Source organism: Callorhinus ursinus, unplaced genomic scaffold (genome assembly GCF_003265705.2).
Source record: "Callorhinus ursinus isolate GAN/ISIS: 27379988/994484 unplaced genomic scaffold, GSC_fseal_2.0 scaffold3, whole genome shotgun sequence".
Classification (NCBI taxonomy): Eukaryota; Metazoa; Chordata; class Mammalia; order Carnivora; family Otariidae; genus Callorhinus; species Callorhinus ursinus.
This window is the reverse complement of record NW_027397065.1, coordinates 43,043,457-43,064,411: the sequence shown is the minus strand read 5'-3', so window position 1 is coordinate 43,064,411 and position 20,955 is coordinate 43,043,457. Positions and strand designations below refer to the sequence as shown.

The following is a 20,955-nucleotide window of genomic DNA, read 5'->3' as shown; positions in this document are numbered from 1 at the left end:
GCCTTTATTTGGTTAAGGAAATTCCTTCTATCTCCCCCATGCTGAAAGTTTTTTTATTATGAACAGGGTCAGTTTTCTCCTGCTGAAAGGCAACAGTTCTTTGATGAGGATCTGCTAGAGGTAAACTCCCTCAGTTTACCTGAAAATATATATATTTTTTTATTTTGCCCTCAGTGCCAGTGAAGACCTCAGCCAAACTCACAGTGAGCTCTGGAAGCAGAGTGGCCCTTTAGAACTATACCTGATTGGGACAAAGAGGCGAGGGCTTTGTACCCTGGTGTCAGTGGTTAGATGAAGATGGGTCCCAAGAGGAAGCGTACCCAGAGTGAGACAGTTTTCTTCGACCAAGGTGATCCCCAGAAAGGACGTACAACTGAGGACCATCTTCAGCAGTATCCCTGCAGCTGAGAGAATGAGTCTGATTCTGAAAGGCATATCTGGGTAGTACATGACAGCATCCCCCACATACGCCCATTAATACAATTTCTATTTAATATTGTTTGGAAGTCTAATCAATATAGTAAGACCCCTGCCCCCCCAAAAAAGTTAAGAGGATTGGAAAGAAAAATTTCCATGAGTCACAGATGAAATGATTACCTAAAAAGCTTAAATTAATCTATAGGCAGATTATTAGAATGAATCAGCAAGTGGTTAAAGTAGCTGGACATGAAATTAAAATATAATAGTCAACCTCATTCTTAAATACTAGCCGAAACACACAGAGACAGTTCTCACATTGGGTGGTAGGTTTATGGGCACTTGTTTTATAATTATGCTTTACAAGTTACACATATATTACAAGTACTGTTTTATATGCATCAAACATTTTGAAATTAAAAAAAAAAATCTTTTTAAAGAACGAAAATCCTGCATCATGAGAGATGTGAGATAAGTACTATACTAGAAAGGATAGAAAAAGCTTCATGGAGAAGGTGCATGAGAACCTGGCCTTGAATTACAAATAGGGTTTGAAGAACAATGAAATTGATCTGAGAGGCAAGTGACCGAGTAGGAGATTGGAGTCCCTCCCACCACCCAGCCCAGTGACAAGGCAGGATTTAAAACTTTCTTATGGCAAAAATGCAGCCTTTTTCCACACGAGGAGAGGGACCTACCCTTGCTTCTGCTTGTGAGGGCTGTGGGACCTTTGTGAAGCTTTGGCTAGAGGGCAAAGCAGGGACAATGGAGAGGCTACCCACCATGACTACACTAATACACTAGGCCTGGGCCCAGGCTCCAGTACCAGGAAAAGTTCTCAGCTTCTGGGATTTGCCTGAGACAAAGCTTCTGATTGTTACATAAGGCATGACCACAAGGCCGGTTCTTTGGGAATATTGTGGTGTTGAATAGGTGAAAGTTGAGCGAGGAGACATCTGTTGTTCTGACTGGTGATACCCATCCACTTCTTTTTCAAGACGCTGCACCTGAATTTGACTGAGGGGAGCATCCCTTCCTGATTTGCAGCCCCTGTAATTTGGAAGGGCTTTTCTTCCCACTTCCTCCAGGGATGGGCATTTGCTGACCCAGGTCTGGGCAGTGAATTTTAATTTCTTTTCAGTTGTCCATAGTGATGGCTCAGAGTTGGGCACTGGGTGTGAGCCAGACCAAAAAGACATTTTCCCGGGTTTTTACCAGAACTATAAGGAAGAAGAATTATTTCTCCTGCTGGCGTCACTGAGGGCATAGGTCGAAGTCTTGTGCTGATGGTAGCCATCTTACAACTCCATGAAGGGATAGATTGCCTAAGAATAGAGCAAAAGCAAAGTCAATAAATGGAGAGGGACGGTTCCTTGAATATGGACATTCTGTTCTTTATACTGCAGGAAATTTGACTAACGCATCTGAGGTGGTCTAATGAAATCCTTCCGTGTTGGACTGGAGAGGCAGTGCGGTGTGGTGGAGGAAGCCAGAGAGATGTGACTCAGATTTTCCTCTCCCACAAACTCACTGCAGGACCCTAAAAAATTAGTACCCTGAGCCTAAATTTTCTCATGTGTAAAATGGAGATCCATAGTAGTGCATATCCCATAGGTTGTCGAGAGTAAATGTGATAACACCGGGCATGACACGCAGAAAGTGATCAATAAATACTATATATTATTCCTTCTTTTGGCATTCCTCCATACCTCCCTTTCTATACTCCGAGGGTCTGCCATTTGTCCTACTTTCCTCCCTCCACCTGAAACTATTTATTTCAGGTCTACTAGCAGAGAGAGAGTGAGAGATTGAGATTATTGATCTAGTCTCCAGGACACATAAAAGCAATTTAAGCCTGAAACAAGACAAGAAAGAGTAGTTTCTTACCAAAGAAGGTGCTCGCAATGACTACTTAACAGATGCCAGCCCTGTGGGCTTTCTTTTGGCCTAATCCGACTGTTTTTATCCCAGAGAACTTGTCTGGAAGTTGGGGAGAGTTAACAAAAGATGGCTCGTAGCCCTTGTCCTTCCGTGGACCCCTACCACTCCTCAAGTCAGATGTGTCCAGATATACCCGGGTTGCCTAAATCCTAGCATGTCATAAAGAAGCCAGAGCTTTGGGACAGCAGTGTTACATAGATTTCCCCCTGTTTTCCAAAAGGAGATAAGAATTCTAGAATGCAAAAAACACAGGGGAAGGGTCCAGGAAATTCTCTGTTTACAAATCAGCGCCCATAGTAGGAAACTTGCCCACGGTCCTTTACTTGTTTAAATGACAAACCTCTTCTTAGTACTTTCTTTTCTAGACTCAGGAGGAGGGAAATTGGAGCCCAGGATGGAAAATAGATTTCAGCTAATATGCCAGCTCTAGTCAATTGTTGGTATTTGGAACACACTAAATCGAGAAAGATCCCTAGCCTGCCTTTAGAAGGAAATCGTGCTGTGATCAGTTAGCAATGTCTGCCGTGGACAACAGTCAGGAGTGGGAGGACAGTCTGCTACAGATTTGCTGATCTGGAATTCTGGGTCAACAAGGGGGCTACAGGAGGGGCGGGGGTGGGAAGGTCCATTACATTGCCTGTTGTGCTCTCTGTCCTTCTTCCCGGCCAGACCCTTGGTTTTCTGTTGATCCCATTGTGCATTCTCTTTTTCATGGGTCGAACTGCAGGGAATCATCCCTCCAGGCTACTCCGCATCCTATCTGAGATGGGAAAAGTTGCAACATCAGGTCCTGGGCCAGCCAGATAATGGCATTTTGTTTTTTCTTTCTCTTATCAGGGAATGATCCCCCAGCCAAACAGACATTTCCTGGGTGCACATACCCTGCTGCAGGTGTATTGTCACCTTTTCTTTGAGTTCTTCAAAGTAAAGTTATCAGAGACTCTGGATCATAGGAGAGGCTTCTGGGAGCATCTGGTGAGAGGTGATTCTACAGACGAGGAACCTGAGGCCCAAAAGAGAGAAATGGCTGGTCTGAGGTTATGGAGAGAAATGCAGGCTGCAAAGCTTCCCACCACACCACATTCATTTACTTTATTATTTCTCCAGTTCTATCTGCCCAGTTATGGCAACCAAACTTCCCACACAGGGGTCTTTTGAAAAATAACAAAAAATTAATGGCCCTGTGGCATACAGCAACGTTCACAGTGAAGAGGCAACATAAATACGAAGTGACAATGACTAGCTCATGTCTCAAAGGCAAGTAACAGAATGCACCAGAGACTTGAAATGGGGGTAATAAGGAGTCCCATTTCCTGAGTCACATTGAAGTCATATTAGAAATCTTTTTGTAAGGTCCAGAATGTAATAGATTCCTTTATGTGTAATATCTGCTAAAGACAGTACATGAATATCTTGGTAATTGTGCATTTTGATAATTTTCAAAGTGTTGATGGTTTTGCATGAACAAAAATGTATTGAGCCCTACTCTGGGCAAAGTATGTTGCTCAGTGTTAGTAAGATAGTGTTAAACAACAGAAAATTTACCTGAGTAAATCTGAAGATCTGATTGGCTTTATTAAGTGATTTATGAATCAATCAGCAATACCCTATCTAGCAAGTAGAGGGGAGCCTCAAGGAGTTGTACAAAATGAAAGGTTTTTAAAGGAAGGAGGGTGGAACAAGAAGATTTTGCAAAAGAAAAGTTTGTCTCAGGCAAGGTCACCTTCCCTTAGGGGGAAGAGCAAGGGGATTATTAGGTGAATTCCCTCATCTTCTGGAGGGTGGAGAGAGCCCTGTGACAGATTACTTCACTGGTGCTAACCAGAAAACTCCAGAATGATTTGCTTAAAATTCCGCTCCTAGGGAGGTTGAAACTGCAATTAAGTTTTGGTTTGCTGTTCTGGGGGCAAGTGACCCCACCTTGGGCCTTGTGTCTTTCTTTTTAATCATAGAAATAAACAAAGCACAGTCCCGGCTTTGCAAAGTTCACAGTCTGGCTGGGGAGACAAATAGTGCAATGTAAATGAAATTATAAAATGTGTATGTAAGGTACACTAATGACACAGAGGAGGGAGAGATTAACTTTGGAAGGCAGCAGGAAATTCTTTACAGAAACAACCTCTGAGCTAGGCTTTGAAGGATAAAGAACTTGTGCACTGATCTTTTTTTCAGTATCATTATGCATTTGTGGTTTTTATGTCTTCAACGTGTTTTAATCAGTTTTAGTCATCATTCTATTGATGTATCAGTTGTCCTGCCGTTAGCCAATGGGAAGGCCTGCTAGTCAAGTCTTCATCTTTTTAACCGGACCTCATTACTCTTTGATCATTTCCTTGCTTCCCTACACAATAACATATCCCCCAACTTAACTTTTCTATTTTCTGCCATTTCTACAAGGGTGTCTGCTTCCTTTTAGTGGAAAGATATTTCAAGACCACAATCTGGGTCCTAGGCTTATTCATTGTTTCTGGGTTGCTATTGCTTCTAGGTCTTTTTAGTGGACAGTTAGGAAAGGAGGATTTTTGAAAAAGAATCATGAGTTCATCCTGATATTTGCAATTCAATTTGAGGGCATTATGCTAAGTGAAGCAAGTTAGAAAGAGAAAGACAATACTTTATGCCCCTTATACTTCATGCCACTTTATTCCACTAATATGTGGAATCTAAAAAAGCTGAACTTGTAAAAACAGAGTAGCGTCCCAGTAACCAGGGGCTAGGAGAATTGGGGAGACGTTTAAGGATACAAACTTGAAACTAGTAGATAAACAACTTCTGGAGATCTGATGTACAACATAGTGATTACAGTCAACAACACTGTATTATAAACTTCAAAGCTAGGAGACTAGATCTTTATTATTCTCAATACAAAAAAAAAGATAATTATTTCATGATAAAAGTGTTAGCTAACACTACTATAGCAATCATATTGCAATGTATAAATGTATCAAGCCAACACATTACACACTTCAAACATATATAATGTATATGTTAATTATATTTCAATTTAAAAAAATCAATGTTTTTATTAACTTATAAAATAATAGTTGTATTATTCTGTTTTGCTGAAAATCTTTGTCTTAACATTAACATAATTACTTCTTTGTTTTATTCTATAATATATACAAAATATTTCCAAAAATAATACCAATATTGCTATAATATATATTTATATGAATTATATTATTTATATTATACTTATGTTACATATAAATATATTGTTATATTTGTAATATAAAATAGTATTATCACATTTGTATCATAATATTATATTACTTTATTTACTTACAACATAAGAAATTGTCATTTTAATAGGTCAAATATGGTCAAATATAGGCAATTTCATATAGTTCAAACTAATACTAACATTAAGAGTACTGAATGAAGTGTAAGACTTATTTGCAACTTTTTTTTGGTTCTTAGTCTATGTTTCACAAGAATGTAAAATACTTTTTATGCAAGTTATTTGAAATAATTATTTTCTTGCTGCAGTTAATGTTACCAATTTGGTAAACAATTATTTTTTCTTTATTTTAATTTGGTTTCAATTTTTGGAAATCTCTTATTTTATTTTACTTTTACTTTATGTTATTTTTTGAACTTATAAACACGTGATTCCAAAGTCAAGATTTGTAAAATGACATATTTAGAGAAGTTTTGCTGCTAACCTATGTCCTCCATTGTGCACTTTCTCCTCTTTTATTTTTTAGTTTTTGGTTTATCTTTCCAGGGTTTCTCTTTGCAAATATATGCAAAGATTATATACATAGGTGGGCCTAAGTGTGTTGTTTCCCCTTTCTTGTACAAAAATTCTGTATACTATTCTGCATCTTGCTTTTTTCTTGTGAGAATGTCAGATCAGCATTTTGAGCAGATCATTTCATCTTCCATAGGAAGAGAAGATTGGAAATGGATATTTCTGCTGGAATTGGGGAGGGAAATTAGGAAGCCACTGCCATGTTTAAGCAAGATGCAATACTGGTGGTGACTAGGACTAGGGTCATGGCAGTGGAGAAAGAGACAAATGGACAGATTTGAGATAACATTTGGAGGCTGAAGGAAGGGACTTGGAGATTGTTTGGATGTAAGGGATACCCACAGCTTTGTGCAGAAAATCTAAGGGGGATGAAATTTTCTATGAAATTGAAGACGAGACCACAGCTACTATTTTCTTAAAAAAATTATTACAGAAAATTTCAAACATATATAAACTAGAAGAATATAATGAACACCCAACATACTCATCACAGAGATTCAACAATGACCAACCTATGGTTCGTCTAATTTTATCTATGCTCTCAACTACTCTCATCCATCACCATCTTCCACACCCCAAGAATATTTTGAAGCAAATACTGGGTCTCTTATCATTTTATTTGTCTGTTCAGTATTTTCTAGCACCTTGAGGAGACATTGATATCCAAATCTCACTGTCCCTTTCCCTGATCCCTGCCACTCTGCTAACTGACTCATTAAAGTTCATTCCTTAATTTTAATCCTTTGATCACTTTAAAAATTCAATCCACTTGTGTGTCACAGAGATACCCAATGCAGTTTCACTTAAAAATAGAATCTCTGTGCCAGAAGGTAGTGGTGGAGGAAAAGGTCGCCTAATGGTGACTTATTCATCCTCAAACACTCCTTGGAGCCTGACTTCCCCCATGAAAACCCTGCAGTGTGGTTGGCACTAGAAAGCCCTAGCCAAGTGCCTTTTGTGCCTACAGGGCAGAGAAGGGTGTATAACTCATTTCTCTTAGAGAAGCTCCCCAACTGATGCCAACCCGTCAGCCTCTCCTCCTTGATATCCACCAGAGTTGTGACTTTGAGATAACTTTCCATTCTCATCCCCTAACATTTGGGTGCTGTGTTACAGCCTACATATTTGCTGAAGTGGAAGGCCTTCCATCCCACTTGGAGTCTTCCTTCTCATTACTTGCAGCCTGAAGCTGTCCTGACTTATCTCAAGGTCCTCTGCACCAGTATCTGCTCTATTGCCTAAGCCTAGCCTGCAGGAATTACCATGCAAAGCTCCGTTACCGGCAATTTTCTTAACTTCCTTTAGACCTCCATTGTGCCATCTCTAAAATAGAGTCCTTTTACCACCTGCTTCATGGCCTTGATGTGATGATTAAAATAAGCATGGTACCTAAAGACACTTAGCGCCATACTTCAGATATATACTGTTGTTACTGCATTTAACTTCTTGATCTCATGGGTACCAGTGACCAGTCTTCCATGTTGGTCCCATAGTCTGAGTGAGCTTTCTGTTCTGTCTGGTTGGATTATTGTTATTATCACTGGGATTAGAACTGTCTGACCAAGGGAAGAGTCTTAATCATTGTGAGTCTCAATATTCTCATAGGTAAAATGGGATTTAAACACGGTCTGTAAAATGTGTGGGAGGTATAAAAGTGGCCAGTGCTATGCCTGGCACATAGTAAGTGTTCAACAAAGACTTGGGTGACTGTAAGAGCTTGGGTTGGGGCACTGGTTCAGACGGGGGGTGCCTCTCTGACAAGGTCCTTCTCCTCAGCGTGAAAAGACTCAGGCAGGCAGAGAGAAACAGGAGACGCGGTCCCTGCTGATCTGAGTCTGATGTGACAGGGCTGTGAACAGTAATTGTTCTCCTTGGGAACTGTCTGGGCCCCAAAGCAGGCTCATTCTCCATACATAAAGTCATTTGAGCTAACCTGAATAGTTGAATAAATCCCACATTTCCAGAGTTCTACAAACATCTTGAAATGAGCTTATTCCATTATTTATCAATGCTTGCCATTTTATCAACAAAACCAACTAATCATTTATCTTGTCCTGGAGCTAGGAAATCAATCCAACGTAGGTAGATTATGAATATAGTTCTGGAACTCAGTAGCCTTTGTGCTACTAAACTCAGTTGAACAGGCCTCCAGGGATGAGGGGGTGGGAAGCAGATAGCACCATAGTGGAAAAAGTGGTTTTAATTTTAACTTTTACTCTGCGTTAACCATTTTCCCACACTGCTTTATAAATCATAGTAAGGAAAGAGAACAAAGCAATAAAAGCAGAATATATTCAAATAAAGCCTCACAGTATACTAGTGGGTGGTGGTGTCCTTGGAGGCTTTTTATTTTTAATGCCTTATTTGCTTCTGAATTTAAAATTTCAGAAAGAAGAAAACCTCAGTTTGACTTGTTTAAAAAGTAGTTTAGATTGCTTTTGAATCAACACAAAACAGGTGTACCCTCCCCACCCCCAAGCTCTCCACCTCCTCCAGGACACATCCTTGATGACCTCATCCATTTTTTAGTAATGAACAATGAGGATATCAACTTCTTACTTCTAAGGTTTGTTAGGGCTATTGTATTAATCCATCTCTGTGTATTTGTGGAGTTGCATCAGATACACATGGAATTCTGTGACTTCAACTGCCTGCCTTTAGCCAAAGAGGAGAGGCAGAGAGGATTTGGAAATTGTGGGCAAGTTCAACCAAACACCGCACCACCTGTCCCTGAGCACCTGTGTGTCAGTTTCAGGAGATATTCTAATTGCAAAAGTGCTTCTCTGGGCCAAGTATGAGTTTTAGTTTTGGAAATGTGATTTTTTTAGAGTATAGCCTCAAAATCTCTTTATTTGGTGATGAAAGGAAAAATCAGCAATGTCTTCCACCCTTGGAAGGGTGGCTTTGGAAACGTAGTTAGAGCTCTATGCGTCTACTTCGAACCAATGACCCTGAGAGACAGGACTGAACCACCAGATCATGGCGGTTTCCTCAGTGGCCCCCTCTGTCCTCTCTCTCACAACTGAATGATCCTGGGGCAGAGACACGTGGCCCAAGCCAGTAAGATCAGATTCTCCCCTCCAGGAACCTGAAACCCAAGCCCCAAGATGCGGCCAGGGGTGTCTCTGCAGCAGAGTTACTTGAGTGGGAATTCCAGGAACTCCCAGGGCTGAAATCCCCCAAACTGCCCTGCTTCCTATTCTTTTCAAACCCTAATTGTTTGGCAACTCTTATGATTTTGTGGGTTTTCCTAATATCTTCAAGGAAGTTAGCCAGAGTTGCTTTTTATGTTTGCGACTAAAAGAACCTTAATTAATACACCAAGTTATCATCCCATTAAGTTAAAAGCTTCTTGGAATTAGAACTGAGTCATTAACAAAAGCTTGAAAAGCCCAGAGGGTGTCTGCTGCACAAACAGCTCTGAATGGTACAAAAAGGAGATGCCAAAGGGCAGAATCAGGGCCGTTCAATGGCATGGGCTGGTGTTTCCCAAAGTGGGTTCCATGCAACCATAATCCAGCAAGATGATTTCTGATGGAAAGGTTCCATTGTCAAATAACTTAGAGAAAGGCATTATACTCTAATCCTCACCTAGAAAGTGATGCAAATAAGCTCTTCAAACTCACTTAAAAAGCACTGCAGAAAAGACATTTAATTTACTAAACCGGAATTTCTAAAACATATTAAATAACATCTAATCTTCTCCACCTCCTTCCCTCTACACACCCACAACCCAACTCCTATTAACATACATTTGAGGAAGCGTTAAAAGAGGCTGTGCATAGAGAACCTCTAGTGAAGTGTTTTCTGGGAGCTTTGACTTTACACTTACATCTCTGGCCAAAAGATTTGATCTCCCCACCATTCCTCAGGTATTTACTAAGAACTATAATGTGCTCAGCCCTGTGCTGAGTGTTTCAGGCGTAACCATGGTATAGTGGGAGAGCCTTTGCAGGAGGAATGAGAAGACCTGGCTGGAGTCCCAACTCTGATCTGGAACCCAGAACTACCTTTGTTTCCTGTGGCAAACCTTTGACATTGTTTCCAATCAGTTCCCTTTTCCTCGAATGGGGCTAGTAATGTCAACCTCACCTCATCATTGAATTGTTAAAAAGATCTAATGGAATAATGGATGTGAGGGCACTTGGTAAACTGCAAGGCTTTAAATGAAGATAAGCTTTTAGAAGGAATAAATAACTTAGAGAATGATATAAAATATTATGAAGACAGAGAGAGAAAGAGAGTACCATAAGATCTCAGGCATATGCCTGGGATTTTGGAAGGCAATAAATATTTTAATATCATGGCTGAGCATTAAGTGTCAAAACAATTTACTAATCTACCAAAATGTGAATTTTCATTTGTACCTGTATCTATTAGTTATTTTGCATAACAAACCACCCCAAAACTCAGTAGCATACAATAATATTTATTTCTTGTTCATGTGCCTGTAATTTGGCTGGATTCCAGTGATCTATGCTGGACTTCACTTGGTTTAGCTCTAGGTTGTGAATTGGTCTACATCTTCCCTATATATCTCTTATTCTCCTAGGACATGTGGTCATGATGATGGCAGAGTACAAGAGGGTGCCTCCAACTACAAAAGCACATTTCAAGCCCTAGCTTGATTACATCCATTAATATCCCATTGGACAAAGCAAGTCACATGACAAATCCTAACATCAACGGGTAAGTGAAGAAGACTCTTCCTATGGAGGGGGAAAGGAATATATACTGAACGATAATCTCATCTACAGTCTTCTTGTTTTTACCTTCTTCCATTTCAAGGAGGTATTCAGACCCATGAAAAATTACTGCCTTAGGGATTATTTTGTGCCTGAGAGGCAGGGGGTAGTAGAACTACCTGAAGACAAAAATTCTTCCTGTTTTTTATAAAAGCTCCCAAGTTGGTAAAGAAACTGTACTTCTGGAGTGCCTGGGTGGCTCAGTCGTTAAGCGTCTGCCTTCAGCTCAGGTCATGATCCCAGGGTCCTGGGATCCAGCCCCGCATCGGGCTCTCTGCTCAGCGGGAAGCCTGCTTCTCCCTCTTCCACTCCCCCTGCTTGTGTTCCCTCTCTCACTGTGTCTCTCTCCGTCAAATAAATAAATAAAATCTTAAAAAAAAAAAAAACTGTACTTCTGAGATCAACCAAAAGTCAGAAAATGTTTTCAAAATTAACCAAAGGAGAAAGAAAGTTCACAGAATTTAAAGAAGCAATGTTAAAATGGAGATCATTGGCCAAAACATGGCTCCTGAGGACAGAGCTGTCTCGCCTCAAAAAAAAAAAAAAAAAGTTCCCCTAGTCCCACAGGGCTCAAAATAGATCCCCCCCTACCTAGAGTGACCACTGAACTCCAAGCCCAGAGGATATCACTGGCCCCCATGACACCTTGGAGTTTGGATCTCAAACCCCACTCTCTGGGCACAACCTAAGATACTGGGTTGATATAGGAAGGGGCAGGGTCCCATACTGACGGAGGCTGAATTTCCTGTTGGCTTGGGCACTCAGAGACAGAACAGATTTCTCTTTAAAAAATGAAAAAAAAACAAACATATATCTTGCACAACTGTATTTATGACCTAAGATTCAGACCTGCTATGTGGCTTATGATTTCATTTTCTTTTATTTTTGCTGTTAAAAATGATATTGTGGCCTTTTCTTTGGTTTGAAGTTTGTTGCTGGATTTAGCAAATAAAAAAACAGGATTTTTCTAGTTAAATGTGTATTTCAGATAAACAACAAGTACTTTTTTAGTATTAGTATATCCCATGCAATATTTGGGACATACTCAGACCAAAAAAAAATTATTCTTTATTTATTTGAAATACAAGTGTAATTGGCTGTCCTCTATTTTATTGGATGTAGGGCTCACTTACATACGATAGGGCTTACGTACGTAGGGCTTGCTAGGCTTAAAGCATTTTTGGACCAGTAAAGGTAACTTTTGGATGACCTGGCCATTTCTTGCCTATTCTACTGCTATCTAACATATTCCTTGAAAGAGGGGTTACTCTGAAGTCATCATGGAAGAAGTAGAGGGTGGACTTCCCACTGGAGACACTCAAGGGGTAATGAGCTCCTCTGTCCACGGTGAATCGAATGTTTTGCTCATGACTTGCTCTCCATTCAGAAGACATGGCCAGCAGGAACAGAAGGAATTCTCACATCCAGCCTGCTTCTTCCCTGACCTTACTAATTTAGGATGGTTTCCATAATTTTGTGGACATAACTGGGTAATCTAATAAAGGTAGATTAAATTACAGCCAAGTATTTTCAGATCTGAACATGGGAAAAATGTATCCTGTTTCAAAAAAACGATAAAACACCCCACACTCGTTTTGTTTTTCTTTCATCTGGGAACCGGGCAAACAGGAACTATCTCGGGTTATTGGATGTGAAAGTCCTTGCAGCTGTGTTGGTTTTTCTAACAAAAAAAGAAAGAAGAAAGAAAGCACAAGGAGAGAAAGAAAACCCTCAAATCCACAAAATTGTGTTTTATCGAATACCAAAGATATGAGGGGCCTGAATGACAGTTTTAGAAATAGATATTTCATGTAAAAAACAAACAAACAACTAAAAGCACTAATCTTGATCACTACCACACAACACACACAGACACACAGACACACAGACACACACAAACACACCTACCGCATTTCTAAAGCCTCTTCAAGTGAGAAATGCTGGTTACCAAATCACTGAGGTAATTCTGTGAGCAAGAGAAAAGAATATGGATTTGAACCAAATGCAATATTGGTGCTGTTCAAAGTCAGCTGGCAGCATATTTAGATACAGAGATTTCAATCTGGTTCAATAGGTTTAGAGTATTAGTGTGGTGAACTCTGGTTTTCGGTTCACAGTGGAGGTTGAGTCCCTAGAGAGAGAAAACGATGTTCTTTCCCACTTTGCATCTTTAAACAAACTTTGTGTTTCCCTTTATTTATTTATCATTTGGCAATATTAGCTTTGCCCAATGGTCTCATGCATAATAATGCATCTCCAGTGAAGTCGTTTGTTTGCTTAATACTTGCGGGTGTTTCTTGGCCATTTTCTCATGGGCAGAGTGTGATGGGCAGGACCCATGTCAAGTCAAAGAGGCTAGGGTCGACCAGAAGACCACTGGGAATGCAGTCTAATTCTCTTTTGGATACCCTCCAAGAATTTTTTTTCTTCTTGCCAGAGCAAATGGATTTGGAGCTTCCCAGAACTCAGAAGATTCAAGATGAGATGCTCAGAGCTCCAGAAAGCATAAGAAGTTTTCTTCAATTCAGACAGTACAATTTCAATTTATTGGCTGAGGCTGACTGATCTTCCCACGTTTTAAGAATACAGTAGCTGAAAGTAAAGTGAGAATATATGCAAAAAACAAACAAACAAAACCTTTGAAGAGTATAATTAAAGTGTCTGAGAGAACAAACTGTTTTAAGCACTGTAGAACTCTTCAGAAACATCTATATACTCAGTGAACAAATTACAAATAATTCTTAGGTGTTTATTTTTAACATCTCTTAAAAATATATTTTTTAAAGATTTTATTTATTTATTTATTTATTTATTTATTTATTTGAGAAAGAGAGAGAGAGAGGGTAAGCACATGAGCTGGAGGGAGAGGGAATTTAAAGCAGACTCTGCACTCAGTGCAGAGTTGACATGGGGCTCAATCTCAGGACCATGAGATCATGACCTGAACTGAAACCAAGAGTCTGCCGCTTAACTAAGCCAACCAGCCGTCCCTTAACATTTCTCAAAAATCTTTAAGAAGAAATAGGGACCTTGAGAGCTTGTTTGGAGTTTCTAGCAGGGGAGCGCAGCTACTCATATACCCGAAGAACAGTCCTCCAAATAGGGAAATCCCTTCTCACCCCACCTCCATTACACAAATATACCTCTCTCATCCGAGATACACTTGAAAAGCATGAGGGGTGTCTATCATGCTTTGAATACATACTCAGCCCAATACCCTAAAACTGCTGTAAGTGTAGACTTTTAAATTCAGCCCCATGGAAATTTCAAGCCCTACAGGGCCATGATACCTTGCTTTTGCAACAAGTAAACTAAAGTCTTGAGCCATGTAGTGACTTACTCAAGGTCACACAACCCGTGCTTTATGGAGCCTGGACCAAAGCTTGAATTTCCTGTTCTTGGGTTAGAGCATAAAAAGAATTGATGCTCGTAATAGTGTCCCCAAAACTCAAAACAACCCAAATCATGTCAGAATGACTGTCCTGGAATGACTGACCTTAGCTATTCTCCAGTCCTAACTAGGCAAGAAAGAGAACTCAGATGTTCTGGAAAGATGCTGAACAATCCCAGGAGTGGAACAAAAGGATTTTTTGTCTGACCCTTAATTACTCACAAAAGTTCCAAAACAAATCTAATTTCCATAGGCATTTATAGCTGTTTTGTATTGTTGGGGAGGGGGTGGGGGTCCTTACATTTTATGTATCCTCCTTTTCCCCCTTAAAAAGAAATGGGGTGCCTGGGTGGCTCAGTCGTTAGGCGTCTGCCTTCGGCTCAGGTCACGGTCCCAGGGTCCTGGGATCGAGCCCCACATCGGGCTCCCCGCTGGGCGGGAGGCCTGCTTCTCCCTCTCCAGCTCTCCCTGCTTGTGTTCCCTCTCTCACTGTGTCTCTCTCTGTCAAATAAATAAAATCTTAAAAAAAAAAAAAATCTGTACACTGTTTAAAAAAAAGGAAAGAAAGAAAAGAAGAAAAAAAAAGGTCTTTGCTAACTCTGGCTTAAGCCACGGGTTTTTCTAAGCTTTCCTAAGAGGGTCCTGCACCCTTGTAACTTATTTCTCCTCGGGGTCCTGGGATCTTGACGTTTAAGGACACTGCTTGTTGTTAAGCATTATGGGATGATTAATCAATATGTTGCCATCTCTCTTTCTAACATGGCTCTTCAGCTTCCATTCTTCCTTTATGGCAACAATTGCAAACCCCAACTCTTGGATGACAAAGAAGAAAAAATTTGTAAACATCCTGGAATTAATTACTACTGGGATCTGTGTGCCCATCCGTGCTAATAAAGAATGTGATTTCCCTCTATTCATCATCTTTATTTCCTCAGAGACTCCAGAAAACAGCCCTCCCTGACAGTGGAATGAATGTGATTAAGGCAGGAGCCCAGCAGCCCAAATCTCTCATCACACCATCAGAAATGAAGAAAGTTTGGGGGCTTGCGGGGGGGGCGGACCACAACACAGAGCGCCTACCTGACCCTTTGTCTCCTGGAAGCCACTGTCGCCAGCTCCTGAGACAGGAGGGAAGGGCCTGATGTTCAGCCCTGTGTTTTTGCCAAAACTAATTTCCATTCAAGGCTTCGACCACTGGGCTTTCCGGGCAGGTCTGGCTCTTTTGCCAAGGAACAGATGTCAGGGTCTTTCTTGTCTCAGACAGGAATGTGCTGTCTCACTGGCCTGCAGCAGGTTCCTAGGGCCCCAAATGCCAGTTCGGAGCCCCATTGTGCTGGCCGCTGACTAGTCATAAAGAAGACTGGCCAGAAGCAGTGCTGAGGCCTTGGGCATGGTACCCACTTAGGCAGGCCTTCCCATTCTTCTGGAAGCAAAGAAGGGGGGCGCCTGGGCAGCTCAGTCGAATAAGCATCCAACTCTTGGTTTTGACTCAGGTTGTGATCTCAGGGTCCTGGGATCAAGCCCCGAGGCAGGCTCCACACTCAGCAGGGAGTCTGCTTGCGGACTCTCTCCCCCTCTGCTCCTTCCCTGGCTCGCATGCGCGTGCTCTCTCCTTCTCTCAAATAAATAAATATTGGGCACCTGGGTGGCTCTGTCATTAAGCGTCTGCCTTTGGCTCAGGTCATGATACCAGGGTCCTGGGATTGAGCCCCGCATCGGGCTCCCTGCTCAGCGGGAAGCCTGCTTCTCCCTCTCCCACTCCCCCTGCTTGTGTTCCTGCTCTCACTGTCTCTTTCTGTCAAATAAATAAATAAAATCTTTTAAAAAATCAATGAATGAATCAATCAATCAATCTTAAAAGAAAAGGAAAGGAAAGGAAAAGAAAAGTAAGAAAAAGAAAAGAAGGTAGCAGGTTTAGGGTAAAATGTTCTTGGGACAGAAGAAGAAAGGCAGGAATCAACACAAAAAAGGCATAAGATCTGGAAAATGTTAGAAACCTTAGGACCCTGACATGACCCTCTATGGTTGATCTCTTTAATTTTCCAGCTTCCTCTCCCTTCACATCCCCTCACATCCTAACCCCATTGGTCTTATTTCAGAGCTAAGTTTCCTCCCTCCACAGGGCCTTTGCACAGACTGTCCTTGCTGGTACATCTTCCGTCACACCAATGACACTCCCTTCCCTTCGTGGAGCTAACTTCACTCAACATTCAGCTCTTAGTTCAAAAGTCCCTTACTCAGGTTGCCTTCCCTGGACTTTCCAGGTAGGCCAGGCCCAGCTATGTAAAGACTCAGAACACCTACTTCCATTGTAACTTTACTCTGATTTGTGGGAATAATATCTATTCCTTTCACATCATGGTAATCCCATGAAGCCAGCCCCACCCCAGCATACTTCTCAGCACATTTGTAGGCGACATTTTAGGAGTGGATGCATTCCAGTTAGACTAAGCAGGTATCATGAGCAGCACTTTTAATGATGAGATAACTAAGCTCTAGGGAGGTTAAACACTGCTAGTTAATGGTAGAGCAGAGACTAGAAACTAAGCCGCTTAACTTCTAATACGGCGTACTTACCACACTTAACTAGCGGGTAGCTCAGGGGACCTGGACTTAAATCTTAACTCTTCCATTTCCTTGCCATGCAACCTTGACCAAGTTACATAACCTCTCTGAGCCTCATTTTCTTCAGTTGCAAAATGGCATTAGTAATGTGCCCACATCATAATTGATAAACATATGTAACTAATATAACTATCAACTATTATTATTCTAGGAATGCCTTCACAATCTAGACCTTATTAATTAAGAATTTGTGATAATTCAGGCAAGAACTTGGCCAATGTTGACATTTTCAAAATCTGTGAAGAACTCCAAGCTCTTAAGAGCTGTTTAGAACTTACTAGAGGGGAAGAGGAAAGAAGAGATGGGAGATTTAGAATGCAAATGGAAGGTCTTAACAGCATTCGGGAGACAGTGTGTTTAAACCGCTTAAGAGGACAAATTGTTTTTAAATGTCAAATTAGGCATTTTTAGAAGCATTTATTTACAGACAATCCTGTTATGATAATTACAAATACTTCTTCTCTATTCACCAGAGTAGGTTCCCTAAGGGTTTCTACAGTACAGTTATTTATTAGCCTGCTTCCAATTAGTATTGGTGCTTAAAAGTAACAAAACTGCATGTCCCTAAAATGTGTTGTAATTGATCTTCTCACTGGTCCCAGCAAGCGTGCGTGTCCCAGCTCCAATCCTGCACAGAGCAAGCTCCTCCCTGCCTCCAAAACTTTGCAATTGCTGTTCCCTCTGCCAGGAGCACTCTGCCCCAGATCTCCAGAGAGAAGTTTCCTTCCCATCATTCAGCAGCCAGCACAGGTTTGCTTCTCAGTGAGTATCTTTCTAAAAGAGCCCTCTCCCCTTCACTCCCCCTTACTCAGCTTCGTTTAAATTACTTCATTCCCAACCATCAGGAATGGTAATGTGGGTTGGTTTAATGCCTGTCTCCACCCTTGAGGCTGGGGGCTTCATGAAAGAAGAGGCCTTTCCTCTCCCCTTCCAGCGCCTGGAATAGTGTCTGGTACACAGTAGGTGCTCAGGAATTATTCACTGAATGAATGAAATGTATAATCTCTAGACTAATTCGGTGACGGGGTTAAGAAAAGCTGATCAGAAAGCTAATCCTGATAGACCTGAACAAACAGAAAGGCCTTAAACCTCTTTAGCGCAAGATCTCTTTCTTTCAGAAACAGCATCCAATTTCAGCATTTTTACAGTAAGTCAGCTGCGGTATTGGCGAACATCAGGTAGACGGGGAAATGAGAACCATTTAAAGGGTGGTGAAGATTGATGTTTTAACAAAACAATTGACAATAAACCTCACCTTTCTCTCTGTCTTTACCCCCCCAAAACAGAACCCCACCACCCTTTATGAAAGCTTTCACCTAGAGACGCTTGCAACCAAATGCTTTATCGTGAGAAATTAAGTCAGGCTGGAAGAAAGTAGTAATGGGGTCATTTATACGGTAGCACACATTCTAGACTCAATAAATATTAAATCAATCACCCAGGAAAGCTAATATAAACAGTGTGTTGTCATTGATTAATTTATTTGAGAATCTCCATCTGATTTACTCTCAGAGGAGCCCCTTGGAAAGTTCGCTAAATTTGACAATGAACATGTTGTGCAACCTGATACTAATGAGGAAAGTTACTGACCCACAAAGATCACACGCCTTGTGTAAGGAAATTCAGGGAGCCAGGGGGCCCGCTGGGAGAGGAGAATTCGGACCCCCTCTCTCTCCACTCGTCTACCCGCCCCCCTGCCCTGGATTTTTTTTTCCTTCCCACTCTCAGATTTTCTCTTCCTTTTCATAGCTGCTTCTCCCTCCATCCTTCCCTACTCTTCCTTTCAAAACCATCTCACCGTGATTGCTGTGCATTCAGGTTTGTACTGGTGGGGAAGGGGGGGTGCTGCTGAGGGAAAAGGTGGATTCACCAACTGGTGCTAAAAATGATACATACAAACTAAGTCTCTCAAACTCAGGTACCTACAGGGACTAGGAATATAATTTAAGTGAGAGAACCAGGCTGAGTGCCATGCAATAGAGAGCGGTGGCGTCTGTGGCAAACTAGGAATGGCATTGGGCCCATCCAGAGGGGTGGGCTCTCCAGCTCCAGTCCACTGTTGCTGTGAAGAAATGTGAATCCTGCATGACCAGCTTTTTCAGGCTGGATACTTGGGTTTTTATGGGAAGTTTTCTAAATTTTAAAACCCTGTATGGGCCCCCAAATTAGTGTTTGGCTGGATTCGGCCCACAGGCTGGCCCCTTGCAACCTCTGATGTGAAATGTCCCAAGTTCCAAGTCCCCATCAATGGCCAAACCCACTCCACCTCCTAGGTACTCATCCTCTGCCTTACCGTCACCCTCCACCATCCATGTCCAGCATCTACTGCCTTTCTTTTTTTGTAATTCCCTGTCCTCTATCTCCCTTTTGCTCTCTCTGTGCCTTGTGTTTCTTCTCCCATTTGCCTCTGATGTTCACAGAGCCATTCCCCTGCAAGGCAGCATTCACAGAGAGAAGAAGGAAGGTGGAGCCAGGAAGAGTGGAGACCTGTTCCCCAGGCTCAGATTGGAGGATGTGGGGCAGAAGGGGACAGACAGAGTGGAGGGAGGGGACTCGGCTTGGCAATGGCCCCGGACACTTACGAAGATCCAGCTTAGAAAAATGTGGAGGGTAAACATCAAGGCAAGACGGCAGGGGTCCCCAGCAACCCCTGCGCCCTTCTCACACTTTCCTCCCAGCTCCTCCCTCACCAGTTCTCTGGCCCATGATGACAACTGTCAGAAGTTTCCAGAGGGCTTTCCACATGATCTGAGAACAAGTAAACAACAGAGGAAAAAGAATCTCTAATGCCTTCCAAAGCAAAATTCTGGGCTGAAGTCGTGAAGCCAGAAGTGGATACCAGCCCACATTCTGTCTTGGGGGGAGACTGTCTGCCAGCTAAGTTGGGGTCTAAGATGGCAACTATGAGAAGGTGTTGACATCAGCCGCAGTTCTGTCTCCATGTCCCAAGCCACCATTTATTAGCCTGTCTTCCAGGAATGGAGAAACAGGCCACAATACATAGAGGTCACAGTCCCTAAGCAAAGACTCTCTACTGCTTTACATTTATTATCCCATTAATTTTACCTCTATGAGGTAGTTGCTATAGTTCCATTTTATAGATGGAGAAACCAAGGCATAGAAAGGTTAAATAATTAACCCAAGGTCACAAATACACCCTTTTCAAGAATACTGTGAAAACTAAATGGGATTCTGCATATGCTGCATTAATAAGATGCAAAGTACAAAAGAAGTGTTCATTTTAAGCTAATTTGCACAAAGCTATTAGCAGCAGATAATATGTTAATTTATTACCCCTCCCAGGAGACTCATTCCCTCAATAAATATTGATTGAGCATCTGCTACTGCACCCTAGACGTAGGGACGCAAATAGAAGGTTCTAGAATTTCCATGACTCAGTCCAAAATGGGGTCATGACAGATGATGAGGAGGGCCCCCTCCTCCTGCATGTGGCTTTAGACTAGGTGCACATTTGGCTTTCTTCTTAAGCTGGGTTGTCCTTTCCAGAGAATGGAGAGAACAGTTCAGTGAGAAGAGCCTGCTCTGAGGGGCCCCAGTTTTGCAGGACTGCTGAGGCCCGTCTGCCGAATCTGTTGTCTGCCTGGTGAGATAAATCCTCAGGCCCTGTTCCACTCAGCACCACCTTTGCTGCCTTTGCCTGCTTTGCACCAAGGCCCTTCTCAGCCTCTCCTTCTTTTTCACATTTTTATTCCTGGGCTCCAGAAGCCAAGTCCATGGTAGGTCACCTTGACATGATTATAAATGGCAAGTTCCAGGAGAGGTCCTGGATGAACCCTCTTTCCTTCCCTTCTCATAGGACAAACCCTTTTCTCCTACTTTGGAACATTTCAAGGACATCCAGAAAGACCACTGATGTGGCGACCCAATAGCATGTATGGGATAGTACTGGGATTCAGTCAGCCCATGCTTGTCAGTGGAAAGTGCCTTCCTTGGGAGAGTCCCATTTTCTCCATTAGTAACAGGGGAGGAGGGTCAAGATGTTCTCTGGGTTTCCTTATTGTTCTCACTATCATATTCAAAGGATCTTCTTATATATTCAGACAGACCAAAGAGAATGTAGA

At 41.8% G+C, this 20,955-nt stretch overlaps 1 long non-coding RNA gene across 2 annotated transcripts in view; it reads right to left on the bottom strand.

Moving 5' to 3' along the window:
* Nucleotides 1-1,270: 1,270 nt before the first annotated feature.
* LOC112819721 (uncharacterized) overlaps nucleotides 1,271-20,955 on the bottom strand; it is a 156,217-nt gene continuing 136,532 nt past the window's right edge. For both annotated transcript variants that reach the window (XR_012376378.1, XR_003206956.2), the window contains 4 exons: nucleotides 12,766-12,823; nucleotides 3,240-3,361; nucleotides 2,991-3,118; nucleotides 1,271-1,742 (listed from right to left, as the gene is read on the bottom strand). This is a non-coding gene — a long non-coding RNA (uncharacterized lncRNA). The remainder of the gene's footprint in view (nucleotides 1,743-2,990; nucleotides 3,119-3,239; nucleotides 3,362-12,765; nucleotides 12,824-20,955) is intronic.